The sequence below is a fragment of the Corvus cornix genome, chromosome 12 (genome assembly GCF_000738735.6).
Source record: "Corvus cornix cornix isolate S_Up_H32 chromosome 12, ASM73873v5, whole genome shotgun sequence".
In the NCBI taxonomy this organism is placed as follows: domain Eukaryota; kingdom Metazoa; phylum Chordata; class Aves; order Passeriformes; family Corvidae; genus Corvus; species Corvus cornix.
In genome coordinates this window covers 8028810-8038177 of record NC_046342.1, presented here as the reverse complement: position 1 = coordinate 8038177, position 9368 = coordinate 8028810, and the positions used below count along the sequence as shown (strand labels likewise).

The 9368-nt window shown below is 35.7% G+C and overlaps 1 protein-coding gene across 2 annotated transcripts in view; it reads left to right on the top strand.

The window, feature by feature from the left end:
- The first annotated feature begins 2432 nt into the window (after window positions 1-2432).
- Window positions 2433-9368, top strand: part of ERC2 (ELKS/RAB6-interacting/CAST family member 2) — a 431010-nt gene continuing 424074 nt past the window's right edge. For both annotated transcript variants that reach the window (XM_039558888.1, XM_039558887.1), the window contains exon 1: window positions 2433-8046. The gene's annotated coding sequence lies outside the window, so the exon portion shown is untranslated. The remainder of the gene's footprint in view (window positions 8047-9368) is intronic.

Here is a 9368-nt window from a genome sequence, read left to right as displayed (position 1 = left end):
AAGCACTTGATTATGCAGATATCTTCCTTCTTTATTCTGCTTCTGTATACATACACTTTAAAAGTGCAACTTACCTTAAGAAGAAAATGGCCGTAAATTAAAAACTCATAAGATAAAAACAACTATATCCATTAAATAAGAAATGTTCATCAGAGCTTGGACAAATCATTATGCAGAGGATATCCTTGGAGAAAGCACTGAAACAATCAAAGTTAAACCAGCTGCAGAAATAAAAAAGAAAATGATAGCTTTGGCAAATGAATGCTAGTAATTATATTTCCATTACTTTCTGTTATATTGTTTGTCTTGGGATAAGATTTAACTTATTCAGTCTGAACCATTCTGATTGCTAGAACTTGGGCAAAGGGACTGTTCAGAGGAACTCCTGAGGGAAAGTAAAACCATGTGTTCTCATAATGGATCCTATCTGAAAAGTAAAAGGTATGTTCTGAGCTCCTGGAGCTTCTTGGTTCAATTTTTAAGGCCAGATTTTTCAGGAATTTTAGAGTGGACTCAGCACTGAGTTGCACAGCTCCCTCAACTTGGGAAGTGAGGGCAGGTATGAAGGGGTTTATTTTCGTGCAGAAAACAAATGGAACCCTGACAGCATGTACAAAAATTATTTTTTCTTCAAAACTGAATGTTTTGCATACTTTTTCAAATTATTTCTGATTGGGGGCAACTATACAAGTGCTGCACATGTTAAAATAGTCAGTACAAATGTTACACTTTAGTGTAACATGGACTTAGGAAAAAAATAATATACTATTGTGATGTTTAGGGAATATGGGATTATTTTATGTATTTAGAAGTTTTGTTGAGATGACCAATCTACATCAAAGCATATTTATCTGATAAGGGTAGGGAAGCACATCTGTGGGCCACAGGCAAAAATGAGCAAGCAGACATCTCTAGAGCCATTTTCAGATGCTTTTGTATTTTTGCTACTCTGATTAGCAAAAATCTTGAGTTTCAGCAGACTGAATATGAAGGTATTTATGCTGAAGGATAAATAGTAGGATTTTCTACCAAATTTCCTCATCTCTCCTTTTCTTTTTACATTGTAAACTGTCATTTTCATAGGCATTTCCATATTTCTAGTCTTTCCTTTTATGAGTATTGGTTTCTTCCCAAAATTTCAGCACATTCCCTTCATGTTTGAACTGTATATTTAATTGGATTCATACTTATGTTTGGAGGAAGGAGGGATAAATTGTTGCAAACATCGCCTTCTGCATTATCTGGAGTAAGAAGAATATGAAGGAAAAAGTTACATTTATAGTTAGCACAATTTTCTGTTTGGTTCCATGGGGTATTTTTGTTTGGTCGATCATTTATTTCTTTATGGTTGTTCTAGAGTACTTTACCTAAATGTAAAAATAATAATAAAAAATAAATTTCCCTTTTCCTTGCCATTTTGGTAGTCCCAGTAACTGTATGACAAATTCTTGCTGGGAAAGCAGAATTTTATATGCATTTTCCAAAGATACTGTTAACAATTACAGGTTATAGGTGATGGTGAACTCAATTAGTACAGTATCATAAGTGATCCCAAATGGAAAGTTTTATTATAGTTTTGCCCTCTCTCCTTCAGAATTTGACAGTTGTAGTTACAGTTGGCAATAGGTGAAACTTCATTGATTTCTGTGGGTTTATAAACTGTGTCCTAACAGTTCCATTTCCAGAAATTCCTTGGATTTCTTTCATATTTTGTGCAGTACTTTGTAGATCTTTGACTGGCTAAATCATGCATAAAAAAGATAACCAAAGCAGTAATTGCAGATTCAGCTCTGAGTAGAAGAAGTAATTGCAGAAATTGATTTGGTTAAAAAACATCAACTACACAGAATTGTCCCCTGTTAAATTTAACAATAAAAAAGACTTTTAGAATTGGAAATATTTTGCTTTTATGCTTATGCCTTATTTTTAACGTGTCCAAACCTTGGGTATAACTGAAACAGAAAATGCAGCATAATGGAGATTTAACAAAAAAGAAAACAATGACCTATGCTAATGTGATGCTTTCCATCATCTTTTGTATGAGTGTCCCATTTTGTCAGGTTTTCTAAGCAAAACTCTTTAACTGTAACTTGCTTCTTAAACCAAGTTGGGCTTGAACTTGGATATATTTCAAAATAATTTTAATGAATCTCAACAAATGCTACTTGCTGAGTATTATCATTTTCATTAGTGCTTTAGAATTTCTGAGCATGTAAATTAATTTAGTTGTAGTCCTTATCATCTTTGAAGAGAATGTTAATTATATCTGGCAATAATTGTTTTGCAGAAAATTGGGAAATCAGCCTGGATCTCTTGAACGGTTTATGATTCAGTCCCACTTCATGAGTAAGCTTTGCCAACTGTTTTGTTTTTACAATGAATGCTTTATATATGTGGGGGTGTGTGTATACACACATACATATATTAAATATATATATATATATATATATGGAGTTCTTATAAGCATACTTACCCAAAAATATAAGTATTTACTGTATTTCTTTTCTGTTTGTTCTGAAAGCTTCACACTGTTGATTTAGATAAGCTTGAATAGAAACAGATTGGGACACCAGTAATCCAGGATATTATTTTTGATTGGGCAAAGTAGATTTATTAAGAAAAGGAGATAAAACTGTTGTGCCATGGCTTTCAAAAATGTTCTGTGCTTCAAAGAAAAAAACACTTATCTGACTAGTGCAGGATGGGCCTGAACGTGGTGATGACAAGCATGACATGGAACGTTGCTCACTGGAGCTCAGGTCAGGCTGGAGTTCCTTCTGCAGGGGCTTTTCTGTCCTGCTGTAATGCAAGTGCACATCTGATAGTGCTGCTGTATTATATTCTGGAGCAAATGAAATCTGCCAGCCATTATTTCAGTATCTACAAGTAATTGCTTCATACTTGCACAAATCTTCACATGTTATAAAAAGTTACCAGTTTCTCAAAGGGAGTTCTGTAGTGTTGTGTCATACTTAGGTTTTTTAATTGAGTATGCTTTCACAACATGGGTGATTCAGAAGTGTACATTATTGGATCATAATCATAAGAATGAGCTGAATTCTGTCACTTTTATGTACACTAAGTTGAAAATAACTGGGGTTTAAAAGGATTATTGCCAGGCCAATGAACGTTTCAGAAAAGGAAGCTTTATCTGGAAAGCTGCAAGTATAGAGGCTGCACACTGACACAGTAATGACCATTTATGTTTCTAATAGTGATTACAAATATTTTCCCTGAAATTTTGGATGATTATTCTTATCCAATTGTATGTTTGTGAGTGCTTTTTGACTTATATTTTGGGAGTTAAATTACAGAGCTAGATAGACTGTGTGCTACTACTATTCTGCCAGAAATGCCCAAATGGAATTTCCAAAGATAGCCTGTGAAATTGCCCTATGGCCAGGAGCTCAAACACATTGATTGCTATTCCTGGATAATTAGGGTGTAACCTCTTTCCTCCCTGCTTCACTTTTCCATTTGCAAAAAGACCAGTATTAATAAACACTTTGATAAGGTTTTTCTTCAAATATGTTAGATTAAGCTCTAAGTGGCATCTTCCTTTCATAGCATGTACACTGCTCTTGTTTCCAGTAACACAGAAAAATGCAGTTTCATCTCATCTCTATGGCTACGTGGTGTTATGCAATGCGACTTTTGAAAAATTGTAGTTTAAGTTTTTTCAAGGTAAATTAATCCTTTTCTTCAGTCTCTGGGAGAAGCAAAATACTGAAAATAATAGTATTAGAAAGGCTACATGGTTCTTCATGTGTATGATATATAATACTTCATAAGTGATTTAAATAATTGGCAAATTGAAGGACTGAAGCTTTGCATAAAAGCTTCTCTGAAAGGGATTCCTTACCCAGGCCTTGCTGTATACACTTCACCCCTGATAGCTGCAGTATAGAAGGTGTGGTTGTCTGAATGATCTCTCCCTTTCTATATACATATCTAGAGAGAGAGATAATAGATAGAAGGGACCTTCTGCCTGTGTGTCTTTTTTTACTTCCACCTCGTCCCTATGAAAAAGGAATGACTGTGTTTTCTTCTCTCGTGCTAAGGAAATCAACAACATAGAACACTTGAGAACTTTCTGAATGACCTTTGTATACCTGTGAAGTTTGAATAAGCCAAATAACACCACCATGGGATTAAACTAAATTTTAAGGCCACTTGAAGTGTCATGGAGATCATAAAATGCTTACACATTTAACTCTTGGTTTGGTGAATGAAAAGATGATGTCTGTGACAATTAGAACTTTTTGTCATGGGTGCTAAATTAAAAAAAAAGGGAGAAAAATAGGGGCAGTGTGAGTGCTGACTGCCTAAAGGACTGAAGCTGCTGAGCAATTTATGAGGAACTGATTTATGAGAGTTCCAAGCTCAAAATACATTCTATAGGTGCTTCAGAAACACAGCTATTTTTGTCTTCCTAATAAGTATGATATGGCAATGAAGACTTTCTATTCCCTCCTTCCATCTGTGTTCTACACCCATCTGTCATACTTTATCCCTGTTTAGATTGAAAATGTTCCTGATTTATGCAGTGTTTGTATTTACCAACTAAACAACCAATAGGCTGCATGTGACAGAAGCTGCGGACCCATGGATGTCGTCCCTTGGCAGGAGGGCCCCTGTTGCAAGAGGCCATTTTAATTCTTGGAGTTGCTAAATTCTAATGCTTATCACGAAATAACTAAGAAGAAGCACAGTTGCACTCTACTGTCCTTAGGACACACCACTTCTGAATAACAACAGATCGTCCAAAGGATGTCTGGAATCAACTGAGTGACCAGAATGGTAATACTTCCTAAAATATAACTTAGGCTTATCAATAGATTTTTTTTTCTTCCGATGACAAAGGCAAATGTCTGTTATTGTATCTAACATATAGATGCTCTGTAGTCTTTGATGAGTCTTTAATTTGACACAAACTGACTTTTTAACTAAAATTATACAAGCATTTATTTTAGATTTAAAAATGCTATTTTATCTACTGTAAATTTATCCAGTTAACTGTATGTCAGCACTTTAAAAATAAGAATTGTTCCCTTTTTTCCTAGAGAGATATGTGCTTAATATAAACAATAATTTAGATATATGCTTACTCAAATTATGGCTAACAAACAAGTTCAAACTGCAAATAAATAACCTGGGAAATATAAAAATAGCTCCGAAGTATTCTTACTGTGTTCCTATAAAATATGATTGTATCAGGAGAGCAGCAGAGGGAGCAGCATATAAAAATGAATATAATGTTTCAGACAATTTACGTTTTTTTGGAAAGCTTCCCTTCAAAATCAGACCATGAAAAGACCATGTCTTATGAAAAGGGGGGATAAAATGTATAGAGATTCAGTATTTCAAATGAATGAAACTTCAGTTTATGTTTCTGCAACAAAAAATAGCACTGATAGTGCTAGAATAGTCCTAGAATAGTTCTACTATAAGAAGAAAACAGCAGTCTCAGGGGTAATGCTGTATCCTAAATTCCATCAAAACCTGACTACCAGAGGTGATTGGTATAGGCATCATCATCACTCTACTTGAAGTGCTGACCATTGCTGGACCTGGGCTAATAAAAAGTACTTCACCAGTAACTGGGCAGCTTTCACTTGTTCTTCTAGTACCATGTCCATAACCACAGTCCATAACCACTCCATTGCAACATGGAGATTTTTTTCTTCTACAAATAAAAGTTCTAATGATTGCAGTACTTTCTTCTGATCTTTCCCCCACCTCTCTTATTCATGTCTTCCTAAGTTTATTTTCCTCTACTTAGATGTGTCTTAGTCATTTCTACACTTCTGAAAACGTTCTACATTCCAAGCTGATCTGCCAAAAGCATCTCTAAGATCCACACTGATTATATGGGTAGGTTTGGTGACCAATTTCAAATGGCAATATGCAGATCTTGAATATTTTCTGTTCTATATCAGAACTGCATGATTTTGGAACACCTCAGTTTCAGCTTCAGTAGCATACAGAATTTGTCTTTTAATAACTTAGTGTAGGAGAACTGCAGTACCCCAACCGTCTGCTTTATGCTGAACTCTCTGAGGCAGCCAATTTTGTCTTCCAGAACGTGGCTGCAGCACATGCTGGGTGCTGATTGCAAGTATTATCTTAACAGAATCACGTCTCAATATTTAAGAATGTGACTCTTCTTTCAAAGGCGTGCTTTTGGCCTTTTATACCCCTGCTGGCTGCATCTCACCAGGAGCTACCTGTCAAATACCATCCTTCAGTTCCACAGCTGCCTTTGCTGCTGTATTGTGTTTATCAAACAAATTGGGAGGAAGAAGAGGACTATAAAAAATCAACAACCTGCAGCTTCTTAAGAAGCAAAGAAAGTAGTCTGGCAAGAAAAAGAAAACCTGTGTTACAGTGCAGTCAGTGTCTGAGAAGGGCCTGAAACCAAGATTCAGAGCCTTTGGGCACCCTAGTCTGCTTTCCTGAGAGCTCATGAAAACTGAATGCAGGTAGGAGCCCTGCAAGAAACAGTGTAACCAGAATATTTCTGCCAGGCATTTTTCCTTGCTTACCAACCTTTGTGTTAGCAGGTATGACAGGAAAGTTCAGTAATGGGTGTGCTCGACAGGCAGTATTAGAGGTCTTGGAGATCCGGGGGCTTTATGCGCTCACAACCTGAACTCACCTTAGGCTCCTGAGAACCTGCTGCTATACCAAACTAAATCCTTCGTAAGCCTGATCTTCTTTCTTCACTTGTGTTCCTTATAATACATTGTGAATCACCATAATCTCTGCTCTGTAACGATACCACAGAAGTAACAGTGCTATTAATAATTAATATAATTGTAAACTATTATAAATTAAATAACTGTCAACTTCCAAAATATTTTGTTTTCTCTAGTTTTTCTCCTATGTTGCAATCTTTTCTTCTCATTAAAAACCACAAAGTAGTTTTGCTTAGATTACCTTTTATTTCTAAGTTAACCCTTCTGTCTGTCAAGCACAGGCCATGGAAACATTTAGGATCCTAAAATTGCAACTGAACCTTAACACCAAAACCATGAATTCAATTAGCTGCATGAAAGAAGCAGACAAGATATTTCCAGTGAGATAAGGTTTGTGCAGAGAGGTAATATGTTTTCTTAGACCAATTGCTGTAGCTGCAAAGTATTTCTACTAATTTTCAAATGTACTCCTCTTCATGGCTGCCTGGTCAAGCTATTAAAAAAAATTAATGCAGGAAATAAAAATATATACTTGAAAATTGAAAGTACATTTAAATTACGAGCAGAGAAATTTAAGTAAGTGTAAATAAGAGGCAGAAAAATGTTATTTAAAATACTGCTGCTGTTACTTCTGCCTCCTGTTTTATCCCAAGGTCTCTCTGGTTCTTAATTCATATTAAAGATGGTCGGTCACATACAGCTCTCATACAGCAGTAGCAGCACAGGCTGCTCAGGGATCAAGAAAACGTGCTCTGTATTGTAGTTTGATCTTTCATGGTTTATAAAAATCTTTTAAACTGAGCTGTACTCAAGTGATTAATGCATTTATCCTTCCCTTCACAGTGGCTGCTGCTGTAACATATGGTTTGCCTGTCTCTCTTGTGCTATACATATTTGCTTTCTGATTGCCCTGAAGATTTCAGAATAAATTCAGTACTGCATGGCAAAATACTGCTTTATCCAACATGAGAAATCTTTTTGTTTAGAGTCAATAGTTCACTTGTATATCGGTGTCTGACATCCTGAAAGAGCGAAAAATGGAAATAAGCTGTATTTGTGAGGTTTTCCATTGCTTTTCTCTTACCTTGCCTGTGGTTGGTAAATGTAGGGAAAATTTGCATTGCTATTTCTTCATCTAGATTATAATTTAACAAAAGAATTTTACCAACACTTCTATTTTTTTCTATTGCCTGGCTTTTTCTGGGAGTTCTAAATCTGCTTCTCATCATTTCTGTATTGCTTCAGCATAGATGATGGTTTTCTTCTGCTTTTTTTTTTTCACATCTGCCAAAAGAATACTTGATACCAGTGCACTGACAGGAGCATACATGTTTCTTCACCCTTAAAGGTGAGTGAAGGATAGAGTAACAATTATTTATAGGCTTTATTTTCCTTCCTGTGTTTTCAGGTGTGTAATTTTTCAGCTAATTAAAATTTTTTCTTCCCAAGATTATGTCTAAATGGGCAGAAAAATTATGGGGAAATTAAAGTTGCTATGGTATATTTAATCCATAACCAGAACTGGTGGGAAAGAACCCCCCCCAAATTATTATTTATTTCTACCAAGCTTAAAGTTTGACACTTTCCTGTTGTGTTTTTGTTTGTTTGTCATTTTTTAATTTGACTCTCCCAATAAAGTCAATTAAACAGTGAGAAAGTTCACAAAAATGGACAAAGGAAATTAGTAATAATCACACGTGGATTTTTTTTTCCTATAAGTAATACTTTATCAAGTGATAACAGAAAAAAACCCCCTTGAATTTGCAAGAACTTTATTACGAGAGCCACCTTCTCCCTCATGGCACAGTCACACCTCAGGCACAGTCATGCTCACGAATTGCACACGCTGAATCTTGCAGACCACTAGAAATAGAAGTGCCAGACTGGCAGGGAGGAATTCCTGTACTTTAGCAGCCATTTTGTACCCAGTTGTAGGGAAATGTTATATAATGTCAAGCTAACAATTAAAAGTATTTCTCCCTTTCTATTTTAACTTGTGAGCCTTCTTTCTCTTTTTTTTTTTTTATTTTCTATATAGCCTGTTAAAGAAATTAAAAGTCATCAGTTGAATTTAATGTCGACCTCCGTTAGTGGTATATATGTAAGTTCTTTAGTTACAATGTGTGGTTGTGTTTCGATCACTGAAGTCACAGATTGCTTTAGTGAGAAAGATAAGCAAACTTTATGAGTGGAATAGGATGTAAAAGTGGGATTGGAGCAATGAAGAAAGCAGAAACTCTCAAGGGAGGAATGCAAAAAAGGCACTACCAAGTTGATTCCTGAATCTAAATGCCCCTAAGGAAAGCACTTCATCTGCAATCATCAATACTGAAGTAGGCTTTCTTTAAAGGCACATTTCAGGTTCTGAGGGGAACTTATTCATTAGATGCTTTTGTAGTCAGACAATCAACCAGAGAGAAGGAGTTTCACCTAGAGTTACATTTCTGCTAGTAAATTAAACAGGTTCAGGAAACACTTCTTGGCACGGAAACTGAACTGCTGAATTGTTAGAACAATCATGTTTTGGACTGGACAAACTCCCTCTATCCCAGTTCTCAAGCATGTTTTGGAAGCTGGCATAAGTTTGTGCATATTCCCAACAGGAATTCTACATGGGAATATGCTATTTTTGGAGCTGAGAGAATCCAGAGGCACAAATCAAGATAATGC